The sequence below is a fragment of the Miniopterus schreibersii genome, assembly GCF_964146895.1.
Source record: "Miniopterus schreibersii genome assembly, chromosome: 15".
Classification (NCBI taxonomy): domain Eukaryota; kingdom Metazoa; phylum Chordata; class Mammalia; order Chiroptera; family Miniopteridae; genus Miniopterus; species Miniopterus schreibersii.
Window position 1 is genome coordinate 20,633,647 of NC_138115.1, and position 21,110 is coordinate 20,654,756.

Here is a 21,110-nt window from a genome sequence, read left to right on the forward strand (position 1 = left end):
GTTGATTTATTGATGATAGCCATTCTGACTGATGTGAGGTGATATCTCATTGTGGGTTTGACTTGCATTTCCCTAATGATTAGTGACATGGAGCATCTTTACATATATCTATTGACCATCTGTATGTCCTCTTTGGAGAAATGTCTATTTAGGCCCTCTGCCCATTTTTTAATCATATTGTTTGGGGGGTTTTTTGGTGTTAAGTTGTGTGAGTACTTTATATATTCTGGACATTCATCCCTTATCAAATGTATCACTGGAGAATATCTCTCCCAATTGGTAGGTTGTCTTTTTGTATTTTCTTGATGGTTTCCTTTGCTACGCAAAACCTTTTTAGTTTGATGTAGTTCCATTTGTTTATTTTTTCTTTTGTTTCCCTTGCCTGAGGATATGTATCAGAAAAAAATATTGCCAAGAGTGATGTCAAAGAGTTTACTGCTTATGTTTTCTTCTAGGAGTTCTATGGTTTCAGGTCTTACACATAAGTCTTCAATCCATTTTGAGTTTATTCTTACATATGGTGTAAGAAGATGGTCTAGTTTCATTTTTTTGCATGTATCTGTCCAGTTTTCCCAGCACCATTTATTAAAGAGATAGTCTTTACCTCATTATATAAACTTACCTCCTTTGTCATAGATTAACTGACCATATAGGTGTGGGTTTAATTTCTGGGCTCTTTATTCTGTTCCATTGATCTATGTGTCTGTTTTTATGCTAGCACAACACTGTTTTGATTACTTTAGCTTTGTAGTTTAGTTTGATGTCAAGTCATGTGATACCTCCAACTTTGTTCATCTTTGTCAAGATTGCTTTGGCTATTTGGAGTCTTCTATGGTTTCATATAAATTTTAGAATTATTTATTCTATTTCTGTAGAAAATACCATTGGTATTTTAATAGGGATTTCATTGAATCTATAGATTGCTTTGGGTAGTACAGACATCTTAATGATGTTAATTTTTCCTATCCATGAGCATGGTACATGCTTCCATTTATTTGTATCTTCTTCAGTTTTCTTCTGAGTACAGGTCTTTTACCTCCTTGATTAAATTTAGCCCTAGGTTGTTGTTTTTTATGCAGTTGTAAATGAGACTGTTTTCTTAATTTCTCTTTCTGCTAGTTTGTTACTGGTGTATATTAATTTTGTATCCTGCTACTTTACTAAATTCATTTACCAGTTCTAACAGTATTTTGGTGGACTCTTTAGGGTTCTTTATATATATTATCATGTCATTTGCAAATAATGAGAGTTTTATTTCTTCCTTTCCAATTTGAATGCCTTTTATTTCTTTTTCTTGTCTAATTGCTGTGGTTAAGACCTCCAATACTATGTTGAACAAAAGTGGTGAAAGTGTGTCTGGCCAGTGTGGCTCACTTGGTGGAGTATCATGCACCAGGAGGTTCCTTGGTTCAATTCCTGATCAGCACACATGCCTGGGTTGCAGGCTCAATGCAGCTAATCAATGTTTCTGTCTCTCTCTCCCTCTCCCTTCCTCTCTCTGAAATCACCAAAAACTTTTTTTTTTTAAGTGGTGAAAGTGGACATTCTTGTCTTGTTCCTGATCTTAACAAAAACACTTTTAGCTTTTTATCATGTGTATGATGTTAGCTGTGGTTTTGTTACACATAGCCTTTAGTGTGTTGAGGTATATTCCCTCTATTCCCACTTTGCTGAGAGTTTTTATCATAAATGGATGCTGGGATTTTCTGCATCTATTGATATGATCATATGATTTTCATCCTTCATTTTGTTTATGTGGTGTATCACGTTAATTGATTTGTAGTATTGAACCAACCTTGCATCATAATTATATAAATTCCGTTTGATAATGGTGTATGATCTTTTTAATGTACTGCTGAATTCAGTTTGCTACTATTTTGTTGAGGATTTTTGCATGTATGTTCACCAGGGATATTGGTCTATCATTGTTTTTTGTGTGTCTTTGTCTGGTTTTGGAATCAGGGTAATTCTGGCCTCATAAAAATAATACTTTTGTAATTAGCTAGTTATTAATAACAGGAAAGGCACAAAGGGAAGCCCAGACATTATAGGCATGTTCCCTGTTAAACAGTGGGGGAAGGGGACTGGACAAAGGGAAGATAGACATATGCCCAGTAAAGTTGGGTGATATAGGGAAGGTGCTTGCTGTTAGTCACACCTGAAAACAGAGGTCATTGGCCAGACTGAGGTGGCCAATGCAAGCCTGCAAAGATTTAGGATACTTAACCCCTTAAACAAAGGAGTTCATTCTCTTGTGCTCTTATGTTCTTTGCTCTCTTGGGATTCCTGTGAATCTGAACTTGTGGGGCTCTTTTGCTCCTGCCTCGCTACATTCACCCACATGGCCCACGGCTATGTGGACTGCACATACAATGGACTAATGGACTGTAACTAGCCTGATGCTGAACTGGACCCCGTTCCAACATGGAAAGGAATCTCTGGACACTGGCTTTGCTTTTAGCTTTACTGAAACTCCTGCTATATTTCTTCTATAACTGGACTAAGGGAAATGGGACTTTGGAAACATAGGATTTAATTCCACACAAATAAAAATCACTTATCCTCCTGTGGGGGCCCTCCAGAAATGCTTCTTCCAGTGGTACCCTTAGAACCCCACTCGCACTAACAATGGAGGAAGACAAGGCACGTTTTCCACCAATAACAAAATGAGCTTGGGAGCCTTCCTTCCTCTTCAATTCTTTTGGAATAGTTTGAAAAAGTTAGGTCAAAAAAATTAATGAGAAGTGTTAGATGGGCCAGGTACAGAAACTAGGGTATAGAGACTCACCAGGGCAGGAAGCTCCGGATGCCTAGAAAGGGGTGAAACTGCGAAAACAAGAACTTTGTCCCCAGGGTAATCTATCCTCCCCTAGCATATCGCTGGTCATTCAGTTTTGAACTCCTGAGCATTCCTCCCTAAAGATAACATCTAGGCCTCAGTTGTATTTCAGCTGCAGGCCCAGAAAAGCAGCGAAACCAGACAAGTGGCACCACAGATGCCTTAAGACCAGATACATTGACGAATAACCCCCTACCCTGTCACTGACCATTCAGTAGAGATCACAACCCTGGAAGAGCACACCTGGAAAGCTGATGAATATTCTATTGAGACACTCCCCTGAGACCTCCCCTAAGATTTTCACCTGCAAGAAAGAGAAATATGCTCAGGACAAAGGATCCAGTGTGCAATCCCCACCAGAGGAGCACACCAGCGCTATCTCTATCCCCCTCTTCCCTCAGAGGGGACTCCACGACACTTGCAACCAGGGGAGCAATGGGCTTCAGCAGCTCATCCCAGGCTTACCCCTGAACCTGTTTCCAAGGTCCCTGAACCTGTCTCCAAGGCCCCCTTCTCTCTCTCTGACTTCTCAGTGAACCAAAGCAGCCTGCCTAGGCTCTCCTGTTTCTTCTATACTCTTATCGTTTCACTGTTCCAAGTATATTTTTGCTGCCATCATGGATCCAATACCCTTTGGCTCAGTGCTATGCAGCCCTTCCCTTTGGCTATCCCCATCACCTTTTAATAAATTTAATTTTTCTTTATTCACCTGTGTGAGATGGCTATTTAGCCTGCCCTCAAACCACCATGTAAATCTTTCAAGAAGAGTGGCATTGTTTTACATTTATGCAAATCTCCTTATGTCTGGCTTGATAGAAAAGATCTAGTTTCTTCTATCTTCTTTTGCATTCAATCTACTATGATTTGTTGTTTGAAGTATATGAAGAAAATAGTCTCACAAAGATACGTACTAGTCAGAACATGGAAAAAATATTTTAATAGACTGTTTAGATAATTTTGAATTTTCTTCTTTGATATTACATCAAAACTCAGCAAATGGTAGTTTCTTAAATATCAGATGCATGTAGAATCTGAAACCATATCAATGAACTTTTCATACTTGTTACATTAAAATCGATTGGCATATAACGCACTTTGAATGGATTTTTTAACTATGCATGATCTTTTAACATCATGTATTGGTCTTTTGGAGAATACTGGCTGACTGAGTTATTCAGATATTTCAAATGTTGTCATTATACAAGATCATATTCATTAACATTCCTACAAGTCACATGAGGTAAGTCTTTAAGTATTGGGAAACTGTAAAGTTCATAGTAGCAGATATTCTAATTTTCACTTGAAAGCTTGGATTTTATCTTTGGTAACAAATACTGTCAGTATTTTCCTTGACAAGCTCATTTCAATTATTTTTGAGAAAGTCTCTGCCACATACTCCAACTGGAGTAACTATTGTTTTTGTTAAAAGATAATTTTTTCAAAAAAGATAAAATCATAACTTTCATACAGATATAAAATGAACATGTTAAAAATTTTATTTAACTCATAATGAGGGAGCCAGGCAGATGTTTTCATCAGTTCAAAGGAGAAGTCAAAGATGCACAAATTTATAATGGATAAAAAGAATGTCGAAATGAATGTGCAAATAGCACAAAACTGTTGTGTTTTTTATAGTGGGGGAAGGGGCATACCTCACCCAGAAGAATTCATTTGCATATCTATAGACATGAACGATTTTGCATTGCTGTCAGTTATCTACAATTTATGGAGTTGTAAAATAGCTCCTTAGAATCAGAATCAGCTAAGCATGGGCTATAGACAAGGCACAGTTTTCCTTTAAGCACAAATCTTCCCTATAGTCTTCTGTCACTCATTCTTTTGTAAAAAATGGTGTTTTGTGAAAAAAGCAGCTAGTTTAGCTCACAACTCAACAGCTGCACAAGTGCACTTCCTGAGACGATCATCTTGCTTTGGTAGGCAACACAGGTTAACACAAATAAAGCCTTGATTTCTGCTAAGGTGCCAGCTGCTTTAGCTACCATTGCTTTTGCACCATTAGTTCAACCATCAACACAGTGAAATGGAAAATGATGGTCTTTGTATTAACCTAAAAATAGTTTTGACCTTGAGAATCCCCTGGCAGGGTCTTGGGGAACCCTAGAGGTCTGTTGACCATACTTTTAAAACCACTGTCCTACAGTATGCCGCTGATCAAGGAAATAACCCAAGGAAGAACGAGTGAAGAGAAGCAAAGAGCCAGACATCTGCAAATTGAGTAATCAGACCTCGAATGGGGAGGGAAAAGTTATCAACGAGAATCTAGAAACAGTGCCATGAAGTTGGGGGAATTAATGATTTAAACACAATAATAAAACCCACGAAAAATTGGTATGCTTTGTTTTTACTATGGACTGGAAATTCCAAACAATGTCAGTGATAAAATATTCCTCCCTACATGGGCAGACCCTTCCCATGGATACCCACTTGTACACCATGGTCCAGAAGTACAGATCCAAGTACGACACAGGAGCCTACGAGCATTAGAGCCACAGATTGTATAAGGAAGAGATGGCAACCATTCTATTTCTGTTCATTTAGTGACTATCTTAGAAATGTTAGCATGGGTGCTTGTCCAAATCCAAAATTAATCAGTATCTGAATCCTCCTCTGCCCCCAAAAAATAAGGATTATAACTCTTCAACCTGAGTCACTTTCTCCTCCAAACTTTGAACCACTGTTTTCATATACTTTGGTTTTATCTTCATTCTTTTTAACCTTACAAGACATTGTAGCCCTGGCCAGTGTGACTCAGTGGTTAGTGTTGGCCTGCACACCGAAGGTCATGGGTGGGTTCAATTCCCGGTCAAGGGCACACACCTGGGCTGCAGGTTTGATTCCTGGCCCCAGTCAGGGTGAGTGTGGGAAGCAACCAATCAATGTGTCTCTCTCACATCAATGTTTCCCTTCCTCCCTCCCTCCCTCCTCTCTCCTTCTCTCTCTCCCTCCTTCCTTCCCTCCCTTCCATTCTCTCTAAAAATCAATGGAAGAGATATCCTCGGTTGAGAACAACAACAAAAAACACTGTTGTCTTATAGAGTTGATTTTTTACTCATCCATGTATTTAGCACTTTCTTTGTTCCTTATTCCTTCTTGCATCTCAGACCTTCCTTCTGCCTAAAGTACATTTTTTAGAATTTCCTTTGGTGATAGTCTACTGGAGATGACTTAGCTCAGATTTTGTCTGCTAATGTCTTTATTCCCTCCTCATTTATTTTTATTATTATGTTTTTTATCCTCGCCCGAGGATATGTTTATTGATTTGAGAGAGAGAGAAAGGGAAAAGAGAGAAAGAGACAGAATCATCCATATGAGAGAGAAACATCGATCTGTTGCCTCCCATATGTGCCCCAATCAGAGATCAGACCAATAACCTAGGTATGTGCCCTGACCAGGAATGGAACCTGGAACCTTTCAGTGTACAGGACAATGCTCCAGCCAACTGAGCCACACCAGCCATGACTAGTTCCTCCTCCTTTAAAAAATATTTTTGCTGTAATACAATCCTAGGTTCACAGAAATTTTCTCTCAGCACTTTTAAGATATTTCAGTGGTTTCTATTATTGCTGTTGAGAGGATAACTGTAATCGCCATTCTTTAAAGATAATCCGTTTTACCTCTGGTTGCTTTAAGATCTTCTCTTTGTCTTGATGTTCTACAGTTACATTTATGATATATGCAAGTGCGGATTTCTTACTTAAGATTCACTGGGTTTCCTGAATCTGTGAACAGGTGTCTTCCACCAATACTGAAAAATTCTCAAGCATTACCTGTTTAAATATCGTCTCTGCATCATTCTTTCTCTCCTCTTCTTCTAAAACACCAATTATACATGTATTTGATTGTTGCATTCTATTTCCCAGATCTCTTATCCTCTCTTTCGTATTTTCCATCTCTTTGTGCTGCATACTGAATTTTTTTCCCAGAACTGTTCCTAGCTTACTAATTCTCTCCTGAGCTGTGTCTAACTGTTGAATCCATTATGTTTCATTTCTAGAAATTCTTTTTAAAAAAATATTCTTTGTAACTTTTATATTCTGATTCTTTATTCATAATTTTATTTAATTATATTAAAATACTTCTTTTCTATTCTGTGATTGATAATTCCACTATCTACAGTCTTCATGGGTCTGATTCTGCTGTTATTTCTGCTGGCTCAATACTCATGTTGCCTTGCTTCCTTATTTACTTCATAATTTTGGTAATGAGCTAAATTTTCTTAAATCTCTATCATGAAGGATTCCTTGAGGCCTGGAGGAAGACAAGTTCCTCTAAGGGGAGGTATATTTGTTTCTACGAGGCATCTCAGGGACTCTACCAATCTAGCATCACTTTAGTTGGGTGAATTCATGTTATAGAGCCTTGTAAGGGTTGAACTGTGGTTACAAATTCTCAGGGAAGACTTTTAAAAACTCTCCTCAGCTCAATGTTCAAGACAAGCAATTGTTTTTAATCCCTCAAGTGATAAGTGGGTTTTTAAATCACTCTTGCACTGAATCACCTTTACACTGAGGTATGGCCATCGAGATCCTAACTTTATGGGCTGGGTCCTATTAGACCCTTATCTTGAGAAGGTTCTAGGTTTCATCTCCTGTCCCTATGACTGAGGCCATGAAAAACCAAAGCTGAAAAATCACCCAATTCAGCAAGTGTGCATGAGGCAAGAGGCAGCTGCTTACCTTTCTAACCTAGTTTTTGGCCTCCGAGGATTCCTTGATAACTTACTGGATCATGAACACATTTCTTTAAAAGGCTTTTGATGTTATCGAGCACACGAAATTCTTTCCAGCAGGAGGATCGGTCAAGACAGCCATTCCACCCTCCAGCATGACATGAAAGTCCACGTGAAAGCATGCAGTGTGGCTCTTTTGGTCAGGCCATGGCCCCAGAAAGATGGGCAAGTGTCACAGTTCCCACACTGCCAGAAAGATCTGGAGCCATCAATGAGATCAAAAGTGTCATGATAAACAATACAAGAAAGTCCATTTGGATAGAGCCCTGAAGGCCAACCCTTTTGGAGGCGCTTCCCATGCAAAGGGAATTGTGCTGGAAAAAGCAGGGGTTAAAGCCAAACAGCCAGATTCTGCCATTGGGAAGTGTGTCAGGGTCCAGCTGATCAAGAACAGCAAAAAATACCACAGCCTTTGTACCAATGATGGTTGTTTGAATTTTACTGAGGAAAATGAAGAAGTTCTGGTTGCTGGACTTGGTTGCAAAGTTCACGCTGTTGGTGATATTCCTGGTGCCCACTTTAAGGTTGTCAAAGTAGCCAATGTCTTTCTTTTGGCTTTATACAAATGCAAGAAGGAAAGACCAAGATCTTAAGTCTTGATGGTGAAAACAAAGTAGTAATAAATTTTCACATGCTTAAAAAGCATGCGGCCCAGCCGGGTGTGGCTCAGGGGTTGAGCATTGACCTAGGATCCAGAGGATCCTGGTTCAATTCCCAGTCAGGGCATATGCAGGGTTTTGGGCTCGATCCCCAGTCAGGGGCGTGCAGGGGTGGCTGATCAATGACTCTCTCATCATTGATGTTTCTATCTCTCCCTCTTCCTTCCTCTCTCTTAAATCAATAAAGATATATTGAAAAAAAAAGCATGCGGTGTGTAAATGATGGATTGTCTGATATGGTTTGGTTATATGGAACTGGAGTGAGGGAGGGCAACATGATTGCAGCTGGGGATATACCCAAAAGCTCAGTAGGGACTGACCAATGAAGGAAGGGCCTTGAATGACAATGTGCATTTGAACTTTATCCAGCAGGTAATGGAAGTATTTCCAAATTTGGACCACAAGATTCATAAATTTTTTCATATACTAACACTTTAGGATTCTATTATTGTTTCCCTTAAGTGTAGCCAAGTTTCACCTGCATCAGCATCATCTGATTCACTTATCAAATCTTGCAGATTCCCAAGTCCCAGCCCAGACCTACTCAATAAGTCTCCCCAGAGAGGAGGGGTAACGAAGGGGGGACAAGCAAAACCCGGGAATCTGAAGTTTAACAAGCTTGCAGGTGAACCTTATGCACATTAAACTCTGGGTTAGAGCAGTGCTTTTCAATCTGCTAATGAGACCACTGGTGGACTAGGAAATCATTTATCAATGAGATAGAGTAAGATCTCACATTGTGTCCCTTGCTATAAAGATAAGTATTATTGCATTAAACCTCTGTTTAGGTATTATAAAGTGTGTGTGTTTGTGCGAGTACGTTCAGTGGGCCAAGCCACAAAATATGTTTCCTGTGTTGAGGTTAAAGAAGCATTACCTTTGAGGAAGCGCTTTATATTGTTTTTAATCAGACTTTATCTGTAATTAAAATGTTGTGAGGGAAAGGAATTCAGTATAATCTCCCCTTGACTAACCCTGCCCATAGCATGCTGGGACACAGCTATGTTTGTACATAAATCAATTAATTTTGGCACCTCTTGACTCCAAATGAAGTGATGAAAAAGCATCTCTATGAACCTGGTATGGGTGGAAACATGCTGTTAATTGTCACCTATTCAAGAACTGTTTCCTTTTTTTCCTCAAGAGATTACAAAGCCTATGTTCCGGCTCTCATTATACCTCAGCAACCCTACACTTACGGAGATGAAGTATCACAAAATCTGGGCACAACTAACTCCAAAGACTGAGTGGGTCCCTTTGCTGTGTAGGATTTTGTTGTATTGAATATTGCTCCCACAGTGATCTTAGGTTGTAGCCTGAAACAAACATCTTTTGCTATTTGGATACTTTTTTCCTTGCACTTGTACTTACTTCAATGGGTCTATATCTGTGGCATAGTCTCCCAAAAAGAAAACAATACGCAAGGATAAATACAAATCCATACATTCAAGCATCAATACCACACACACACACACACACACACACACACACACACACACACACACCTTAAATAATATTTCACGAATTTCAATCATTCACAAAATGCATTTATGTTTTCAATTTCCACATACCTCTGGTACTATTATCTATCTTTTTTATTTCAATCTAATCATATTTTAATATTTAAAAAGTTTTCATAAAGAATACTTTATATATCTCTTCTATAAATGGAAAACTAGTATCACTTGCCAAAAGAAAAGGTAACTGTAAAAATAAATGTTAGGGAAGTAGAACCAAATTATCACACTCAAGTTAAATTCTGTTACCTGCCAAGGCTCTGAATCCAAATGAAGTCTGTTCTCTTTGTTTAAAAAAAGAGAGACTTGAGTGTTTCTCATTAAAGACCTACTAGGATCAAATTAAGTCTTTTTCCATGATGTTATCAAAAGGCATGAAAGATTGGAAAAGGAAATAACATTCTCGATAGTGAGTTCATTTTGTCTTAAGGCTGCACAGGTACCTCTTAGAATCACCTCCTGTTTCATTAGTATCTGAAACTTTGGGAAATGACTATATAGATCTGTGGTTCTCAAACTATAGTGTGCATCAGAATCCCCTGGAAGTCCTGTTAGAACAGATGGTTAGGCCTCATTCCCAGAGTTTCTGATTCAGCAGGTGAGGCCCAAGAATTTGCATTTCTAGTGAGTTTCCAGGTGGTGCTGATGCTGTTGGTGCAGACTCAACTTTGGAAACTACTATGTAGATCAACACCACACATCTTTCACAGTCTGATTAGGGGAGTCGTCCTTCTCTGCCCTCCAGGAAGCCTTCTCCACCCTCTCTATCCGCATTACACTTCTCCTAGTCACTTCTTGCCCGTCTCACTGATTTCCACTCTTTTCACCCAAACCAAACATGTCCTTATTCTCCCTTCACGAGTCTCATCCTTTGAAATACTTTTTGTCTATCAAACTAAACACACGTACCAAGTAATCATTCACTTTCTCATGTTTTATTAATCAAAGAGAAGGGTAACTGCCAATCAGAGCTTCCAGTCAGCATGGGGTAACTGGTGTCTCTAGACTGAGTTGATATAATTCTAGCCCAGAGCAAAGAAACCTGATGTTTTCGTTTAATTAGCCCGTGCATCTGATCTTTGGTAAATATGAGCTCTTTTGGTTAGTCTTTTTGAAGTACTGAAAATAGCTCACAGGCACCCATCCTGTCTCCCCCCATTACTGCTATCTAAGGCCCTTGGGGGGCTGGGAAGCTCAGGTTGGGACCACCAGTATCTATCACCCATTTGGTAATTCATCACTGATAGGCTTCTGTCATTTCTTCTATTATTGTTCTTTAAGCACACAAGGAGCTGCATCTGAACCTTCCTTGTTCATTGTACAGTACCATGCTCAGGGTTTTAGAATTAGCAACTGCTTCCGCCTCTTCCAAAAAATTTATTTCATTTATATGTCTGACTATTCCACAATGGTCTCCAGGGGAAAGCAACACAAAAAGAACATTTGCAGTAAAATAGACCAGGATTGTAAATAGGTGAGTTAAACTCCAAAGTTACCCTTTGGAAGAGGAAAATAAGTCAACAAAACAATTGATTTCCAGGGTTGGTAAAAAGACTTGAAAATAAGTACTTAGTTCACTATGATATGATTCCACTGGACTGCTCTGCCTGGTGCCTCGTGGGAGGCTGGTAAGAGGAAAATGTTTGAAATGTGTCAGACTGAATCAAAAGCAAACTGAGGATTTGGGGTGATGGTAAGGCCTTAATGAATCAGAAATATCGTTGCCTTCCTCAAGAGTATGTGGCTCTTCCTTTTTCCAAAACTCTACTTAAAACTCCTGTCCTCCTGGAAGCCATCCCTGCTGTTGATTACCACCACCCCAACCTCACCTGATTCTGATCACATTTTATTCTGAATTCCTTCAGCAATATGGACTCACTCATGTGGCATTGGAACTGCTATTGAAGCTTTCTCAAGGGTGAGTGAGTGTGAGTGTGTGTGTGTGTGTGAGTGTATGTGTGAGAGTGTGTGTGTGTGTGTGTGTGTGTGTGTGTGTGTGTGTGTGCACCCATTTGGGAAAGTGCCTTTCTTCCAAGAAATAGCTCCCCATCCACTGGTGACAAAGACCTAAAACTTAACTATTATGATTTCTTTATTTGATCACTTGCTTGTGCCAGTCATCTTCTATCAAAATGCCAATAACAGTAAGTTGTTATCCATCATTAATCTGTTGGTGCCTTTCCTGCCCTTTGCTGATGAACGGGATGCTCAAATGTTATTGCCAGTACTGCCCACCACGGCAATGCCAAGAAAATCTTTTGACCGTGCATGACTCAAAAAGGATGCAAAGAGCAAGATTTTAGGTTGTTGTTTCACTCATTCCAAAGACTTATTAGACTTAGCTAATTATACAGCTTATGAGAGTAAAAGATCTCATGGGTGCCATGTGATGGTTTACCCCCTAATCACTCATGTCTGATTGAATAACACTGTTAAAGTCCAAGGAGCTCTTCCTCTAATGAAGTTCCTGCTCTAGTCCGTTGCTACAGCAACTTAGGGCTGTAGATGACAGCAAATATATTAAATATTGCAGCAAATACATTTTCTCCATGCTTTAGTGACCTCAGAACCAAAACTGTGTTTGCTAGCACACAAGTTTAGAAGGAGTGTTGTGCTTGCTACTTTTTTTTACATAGAAACCAATTATATTTATATTCTCTAGCACAGTGCCATCCATGTAGCAGGCATTGAAAAAATATTTGAGGAGAGTTCGTTATATGTGGTGGATTGACCACACATATTTATTGCCTGTTTTTCCTGAGACCCTACTAAAATGACAATAAAAGAATAAAAAAGGAATATGTTCACATAGACAAAGAACAGGAAATGATACCACAGTAGGCAAGAGATTTCCATTTTCTTTAGTTTTTTTTTCTTATGGTAAAATATACATAACATAAAATTTACCATTTTAACCATTATTAAGGGTACAGTTCAGTGGCACTAATTTACATTGTTAGACAACCATCACCTCCACTCATCTCCAGAACTTTTTTATTTCTCCAGCTGAAACTCTGTCCCCATTAAACAGTAACTCCCCATTCCCCCTCCCCTCAGCCCGTGGTAACCACTATTCCACTTTCTGTCTATGTATTTGACTACTCTAGGACCTCATATAAGTGGAATCATATAATATTTGTCCTATTGTGTCTGGCTTATTTCACTTAACATAACTTCATGTTGTAGCATGTGTTAGAATTTCATTCCTTCTTTTTCCCCCTATTAAATCAGATTGTATTTTATTTTCAGCTTTATTGGGATACAATCAACAGAATTTCATTCCTTTTTGAGACTGAATAATATTCCACTGTACAGATATATCACACTTTGTTTATCCATTCATCCATCAATGGACATTTTGGTTGTTTCCACCTTTTAGCTACTGTGAAAAATGCAGCCATGAACATTGGTGTACGCATATTTACTGAAGTCCCTGCTTTCAAAACTTTTGCGTATATACCCAGCAGTGAAGTCGCTGCATCAAGCAGTAATTCTGTTTAACCATCGACTACTTTCCAATAGCAGCTGTACCATTTTTTACATTCCCACCAACAATGTGCAAAAGGGTTCCAATTTCTCCATGTCTGCCCCAACACATTTGGGGGGGAGGGTGATAACAGCAATCCTAATGAGTGTGAAGTGTTATCTCACTGTGGTTTTTATTTATATTTCACTAATGATTAGTGATGCGGAGCAGCTTTTCATGTGCTTATTGGCATTTGTTCTATTCTTTTTTAAAAGATGGAAAGCAGACGGCGGAATGGTAATCAGCAGAGCAAGGGGCAGGGGTTTACAGATAAGAAGCAAACTGATTTGCCCCCACAAAAGCTCTGAAAGATTCAGACTGTGATGGAAAAATGAACCAGGTTGAGGATCAGGGCTGAAAACATCCTTTGCCCCAAAAGCCAAGCAGTCACTCCTCACCCAAACAGGAGAAGGGATGCTTACCCCCTGGGGAATCTGAACTGATGAGGCCCTAGCTTCCAGCACAACTAGCACAGTAGCCAGCACGAGTGAGAGAAGGTCTAGAAATGGGGAGACCCCCAGTCCTCTTCCTTGATTCTATTCCCAAATGCAGGCAATGCGTCTTACTCCTAGGCAGAACATGAGAGGATTCTTCTCATAAGAAACTAAACCTCCCCAGGGAAAGCAAAAATTCCCATCAGAAACCCAGTAGTTAAGGCCTCCACTTGATAATCTCTGTCTACGCACACAGGCCTTCCAACAAATTTTGTGCATTACTCCAAAATATAAAGTGACAACTAAGGATCACCAGACATTTGAGGAAAGCCTCCATCATGAAAGAAAGAGACCAAGACAAACAAAAAGAAAGAGAAAGAAACAGATGGTGTTAAGAACAGAAGAAAGCTTCAAATAAAAACTACAATTAATACCCCCCAGAGAGTTGAGAAGATAGCGCATCCATCAATTTTTAAAAAACCAAACAGGATATTATGAAAAATAAAAAGAGCCCTTGGAAATTAAAAATGATAGTCAATATTATAAAGTTAATAAGTTGGAAGTAATAAAAAAGCAAAATGATGGAAAATAACAGGGGTAAGATAAAAGACTTAGGGAATAGATTGAATTCAATGTCCAAATAAGAAGACAGAGAAGGAGAAAATTATCGAGAAATAATTTATGAAAACTTTCCTGGAACTGAAGGACATGAGTCTCCAGTTGAAAGCACAATAAATGAAAAATACCAATGTGAAGTGTCAGATTATGAATGATACAGAAAAGAACCAGAAGTGTCCAGATAGATAAGTTACAAACAAAGTAATAGGATTTAAAATGGTATCGGACTTCTCAAAAATGACCCTGGAAGCTGAGAAGACAATGGAACAATGCCTTCAAGGGAAAATAATTCGCCATCTGAATTCTATACAGTATAGTCAAACTGCAAATTCAGAGTAAGGGTAGAAACAGAGGTTCCAACATAAAAAGGGAAGCAAAGAGAACTCCCAGAATAACAACTAGGAAAGGCCTAAGGAAAAACCTGTCTGTACTGGAGCAAGAGGGCTTCAAGAAGGAACAATCACATAGAGTATACAATTTAGTGTGAAAACTACTGACAGGTCATGAGAGTTCTAATGGGAAAGAAAGAAAAGAACAGGTACAGGGAAAGTAATGCAAGTAAAATAAACTAACAAAAAAGCATTATCAACTCCAGGAAAAACAAAAAGTTATACTAAGAAGGGCCCGGCCAGGCGTGGCTTAGCAGTTGAGCTTCAACCTAGGATCCAGGCAGTCGGGGTTTGATTCCCGGTCAGGGCACATGCCCGGGTTGCGGGCTCAATCCCCAGTTGAGGGCATGCAGGCAGCAGCCGACCAGTAACTCTCTCATCATTGATGTTTCTATCTCTCTCTCTCTCCTTCTCCTTTCCTCTCCCTGAAATCAATACAGAAATTTTTTTTTAAAAAAAAGTTATACTAAGAAGGAAATATAATCATAGTACACTTTTTGGCTTGGAAATAGATAATAATTATATAAATATAATAATCAATATTGATTTAACAAAAAATAATTCTTTGATTATAGGAGCTTGCAAGAAAGGGTAGGTGGTAAGTAACAGACAGACATTTTTATCTCAAATAACAGCAAGATAGTGAGTTCCAAAACTGATAAATCAAGAAACAGCAGTATCAGTATATTATTCTCACACGCAACAATAAATACCTTGATGGCTGCACCTGAGAACTTTTTGGAAAATGATGGACTAAGGAGTCTCCTTTGACTTAGGATTATTTTTGTGGAAATGGCATAGATTCATTCTTCCCCAGGTTCCCAGAGGCAATATGGAAGCATAATAGTTAAGAGTACAGGTTCTGGATTCAGACTTCCTGAGTGCTCAGCTTGACTCTGACACTTCTTATTAGCAGGGTGAATTTGAACAGGCTAATTCATCAGTCTGCCTCAGTTTCCCTATATGTAAAATAGAAAACATAACAGTACCTCCCTAATAAGATTATTGTGAGAATTAAATAATGCATGAAAAGTACTTAGCATTCTGCCTGGCATACGGTAAACATTCATAATCATTAGTGATCATTAATATCATTCCCATGTACAGTCCTGTCAGTGTATACCATGCCTGCCACCTTTCAATGTCCTTTCAGAAAGATCATTCTGATAGAGTTACAGGTGAAGGACACAGAACAAGCAAGTGGAATTCAATCCCTGCTCCTCAAGTTATAAATAGCTTTTTAGCTATTTATGCAAAGCGACGCGGACTTGCTATCTTCCTCCACCTTGCTATTCTTCTGCTTGGGACAAGAACTAAAGACAATTTTTGGTAATATTTTAAGGAGTTATTAATACAGTTATTAATACACGAGCCTGAGGTCAGACTCAGGTCAAATTATGGCTTCCCACCTATTAACTACATGAGCATAAGCTAATTATTTGATTCTATGGGCTGAATTGTGTCCCCTCAAAATTGCAGTTTAATCCTCAGTACCTCAGAATAAGACTATTTGGAGATAGGGTCTTTAAAGAGGTAATTAAGGTAAAATGAGTCATATGGTCCTTAATCCAACAAGATGTCCCTATAAGAAGAGATTAGGACACGAACACACACAAAGAAAAGACCATGTGAAAACAGAGGAAAAGATGACCATCTGCATACCAAAAAGAGAGGCCTCAGAAGAAACCAACCCTGCCAACACCTTATCCCAGACTTCCAGCCTCCGGAATTATGAGGAAATAACTATCTGTTGCTGAAGCCAACCAGTCTGTGATACTTTGTTATGGTAGCCACAGGAAACTAATACACTTGATCTCAGTTTTCTACATAAAATAGGAATATACATACCTCATGAGATCATTGTGAAGATTAAATTGTGTAGAAAAGTACTTATTACAGTACTTGGCACATAGTATATGCTCAATAAATGTAGGCTAGTATGATGATTTTGTTATTATTACATAATTGCTCTGGTCTTTCCACAGCAACAGAATAAAAGAGAGAAGCTGAGTGACTATTTAACCAAAATTCTCGGAGCAATAACAATGACTTCGTAATTCATCTTCAAGTCTTCATTCTTGCCCTCTTCAATCCACCTCCACAATGCTACCAGAACATTATTTCTAGAATAAAAATCTGGCTGTGATTCTAGTATCCAAAGATGATTTCAAACAATTCTACCCCTCCCTGTACAAACATACTGCTCCTCCCACTAGAGATGGACCCCATGTGAATCTGCACTGTGTCTATGACTGCTTTGACCAGTGCAATATAGAGGAAATTACATCCTGGGACTTCTGAGTACAGGCATTAAGAAGGTCTAGCAGCTTCTGAGTCGCCAAGAAAAACAGGCTACTCTGCTAGAGTGAGTAGTTATGGGAAAAGGCCAAGAGGGATGGAGAGAGAGGGAAGCAACATGAAGGAACACCAATGTGTAGACATCCAGCCCCAAGGTTCCACCCCAGCCACCACCTTACTGCATGAGAGACCTCAAGCCAGACCAATATAGGAACCACACAACTGAGCCCCAGCCAATCCATGGAATCATGAGATATAATAAAATGATGTTGGTATAACCAATAAGTTTGGGATGGTTTATTACGCAGCAAAAGATAACTGAGACACTGACTCTGACGCTGTTCTACTTAAAACCCTTGGCTCTCCAAAACCAAGTTTCCTTAACCTTCACAGTCTATGTGACTTAGCCAAGTTACCTAATTTATCTATGCATCATTTTTCCCATCTGTAAAGTAGCAGTAATAATAGTACCTTCCTCAAAGGACTGCCGTGAAGATTAAGAAATAATATACGTAAGACCCTTGGAACAGTGTCTGACATAAAGTAAGTGTTTAATATGTGTTAACCATTATCATCATCATCATTCTCGCCCTGTCTCTGTCTGTCTCTGTCTCTCTCTCTCCTCCCCAAACATGTGCACTCCGGGGTACAGTCATACTAACATACATTTTCCCACCAACATGTCACACTTCACAATTCTTTACCTTTGTACATTCCATTCCTTCTGCCTGGAATGTCCTTCACCCACCCTGTCTGCCTGAAAATTGGCCCTGTCCTTCTGTGAAGCATTCTTGGATCTCCCTACTCAATGCAATGTCTGCCTCTGTGCTCCTAAGAGCATCTAGCTCTTGTCTCTATGGAGGGGCTTCCCATACTTTGCCTCCTGTGTGGCCCTGTCTGTCTCCCTAGCTAGACTCTGAATCCTTTAAGGTCAGAGCCCATGCTTGATTCACATGTCAACAGAGCACGGCTCATAGCAAGCTCTTAGTACCTGTTCCTGGAAGAGAAGGAGCTGCGTTTAGAGCACTGCTTCTCAACAGGCATGGGGAACATGCAGGGAGGCAACTTTGTCCTCCAGGGGACACTTGGCAATGCCTGGACACGTTTTTGGTTGTCACACAACTCGGGATATGCTACTGGCATCTAGTGAGTAGAGGCCAAAGACACTGCTAAATGTCGGACAATGACAATGCACAGGACAGTTTCCACAACAAGAAATTATCTGGTTCCAAATGCCAATAATGCTGAGGCCGAGAAACTCTGTTTTACAGGCTCACTGCATATGCTCTCAGGAGAGGACCAACTGGCTGGATGCACATATGCTCAGTGGTTTATATGCACATCCCCACGCTACCCAGCTCAGCCCTCTTCCTAGCACTTCCGGATGCTGAGACTACCAGGAAGGGTACTGAGGACAAGTAAAGGCTTAAATCTGGTCACCTTCTTTCCCGCTCCATGTGATGCTGATCAAGATTCTTCCCCCCTCAGGGTCCTATTTTCCACATCCTACAGTCCCTTCCAGCCCTGACTGACATTCTATAATTTTGCAATTGCAGACTGGTGCCTGCTGTTTCTTCCTTGGCTAAAAGATGTCAGTGCCGCACAGGCTCTCTCATGTGCCAAGAAAGGAAAAATCCCAGATAGGCTGGCCTGAATTACTGAGAGCTTGCGTGACATCCTGGACTGCCCAGAACTCAAGTGAACTCACGTGTCCCGGATGCAAGCACCTCGCCTGCCAGGTAGGAGGTCTGCAAGCTGCAAAAGAAACAAGATGGGGGAAGGTAGCCCTTGAAGGCTGCGTGGCTAACTGAGCTCTAATCTGAAGAGGCCTCTTTGTTTGTCCATCAAAAGCATGTTGCGTCTCTTTCCTGTGAAATCTGTTCCTTTACTCCCCAGGATAAGAGTGGAAGAAAACCTCATCCTACAGAAGGATGGCTTCTATGAGAGAGAGGTCCTGCAGAGATGCAGGGAGCATAGCTGATGCCAGGTGCTTGTGTCAGTTGTTTTTAATTGACTTCAAAAAGAGGTCAGTGTAGTAGTAAAAGCCTCAGCAGACAAGCCTGAGTGTGAGTCGCAGTTCTGTCATGTACTGCATGATTCCACAGAAATGACTTAGACCGTATGACCCTCAACTGTGATATGTGAACAGTGACAATACCTACATCATAGGGCTGTTCTATGGATTAACTGAGGTAATCAAATCATAGTTTAGCATATTGCACAGCAAACTGCAAATAAACAACAGTGATTATCATGAGAGGAAGTTATGGGGTGAGTAAGAGAGGAATATGATGAATCATACTGAAACTCTCACATAAACTCCTATACCCTGGAGGTAGGATGCTGGTGAGTTAAAATACTGAGAGCTAACATTTTTACAGCTCTTCCTACATGCTTACAACTGTTCCAAGTACTTTACGTATATTAACTCAATCCTTTGCAAGGTTTGAGGTTTTTATTATTCCCATTCTATAGGTGAGAAAATGAGACAGAGAGGTTCACTAATTGCCCAAAGCACACCACTGGTAAGGGAAGAATGAGGGTTTGGACAAAGGCGCTTTGGCTCCAGGATCCCCACCCTTAGCAGTATACACACTGCCCCTGAAAAACTCTGGAGAAGGGTAAGACATGGAAGGAAGGGGGCCTCCCCAGCCTGCCTCAAACCCCTGCCCTGCTCCCAAACACGTTCTCCACCTCCATATAGCAGACATTACAACCACCCAGCAGGGAAGCACCTAGCTCTGCAAGGAAGGATCCAAAAGTGGCTGTGGCGAGTGGGCAAAGGGTGCCACATGGAGGTAAGAAGCAAATGAAATTCAGAAGTGGGCAAACTGGGACTCTACCCCAGCACCACCTCGTGACCATGGGTAAATATGGGCCCAGAGACATACTTTCTCGGAGCTTTATTTCTCTCCCTCTAAAACAACAATTTAGGCACGCCCCAAATCCCTGCTATCTCTAGAATGCTAGGTTCTCCATGTGAGAAAAGGCTAGCTAGCTGCTGGGGCTTTGGTCAGATCCCATACTGGGAGAAGAGTGCCACCTAGCGAGCCACTCCAAGAATGTCCCAGAGCATTGGGCAGGGACTCAGACCTAGTTCCTACTGCTCTGCTCATATATAACTATGTCGTCTCTGGCAAGATGCTTTACTCTCTGAATCTCAGAATTCTGATCGGTAAAATGACACCAAAAAACTAGAAATAATAATATTATAATAGCAAACACCTTTCTCCCCACATTATTTTACCACTTTATTTTGAAATAAATAAATAATGGGTTATAAACCATTTGTTCTGGACACTGATAAATTGTGTAACATTGCCTCTATTTTTTTCCTATATATATTTTTTCCTTCACTTTTTTTTTTGTCTAGGGGCATTTTTTTTTAATTGTGGTAAGAACATGTAACATAAGATCTATTCTCTTAACAAATTTTTAAATGTATATAGTACTGTTAACTATACTGCACTATGCTATAGAGCAGATCTCTATAACTCATTCATTTTGCACAACTGATACTTTATACCTGTTGATTTAGCTAACACTTTGAGTATTTATTACATGATAGGCTCTGTTCTAACATTACGAATATTAACTTATTTAATCCTCCAAATAACCACGTGAGACAGGTACAGAAAGACCACACAGCTCACTACATTAATCCACAAGACATTGCACCAATTAGAAAAATACAATAATGACATTTGTAAGGTGATTTACATTCAATACACATGAGCCCATGAAATCCACACAGCTACTCATGTATCAATGTTGTTACCCTCGTTTTACAGTAGGGAGACGGAAGACCATTCAGTCAACACATATTTGCCTGTGTGTGCCCAGCCCTGAGGGTGCATGGGAGCTGGGCACTCGGGTCCGCATCCTCTTGGAGTCCTCTATCTGGCAGGAAAGGAAGACACAAGTGAATGCCCACGGGATGAGTGTGAGCTATGGAAAAACCTAGGAGCCACAGGAGCTTCACTCAGTCTGGGAGCGGAGAAATGCCTCAAATTATTTCTAAGCCCTGGGCACATGCTCCCAAGCTTTGTGTGTCTGCCTCATCCTAGGACGCAGCACACT

At 40.0% G+C, this 21,110-nt stretch overlaps 1 protein-coding gene and 1 pseudogene across 2 annotated transcripts in view; both read left to right on the forward strand.

Annotated features, from left to right (window-relative positions):
* THUMPD3 (THUMP domain 3 tRNA guanosine methyltransferase) overlaps nt 1-21,110 on the forward strand; it is a 188,941-nt gene that overhangs the window by 116,771 nt on the left and 51,060 nt on the right. The gene's annotated exons all lie outside the window — the stretch shown is intronic.
* Nucleotides 7,751-8,182, forward strand: LOC308567950 (small ribosomal subunit protein uS12 pseudogene; annotated as a pseudogene). Its single transcript has one exon. The product of its transcript is annotated as a small ribosomal subunit protein uS12 pseudogene (transcript).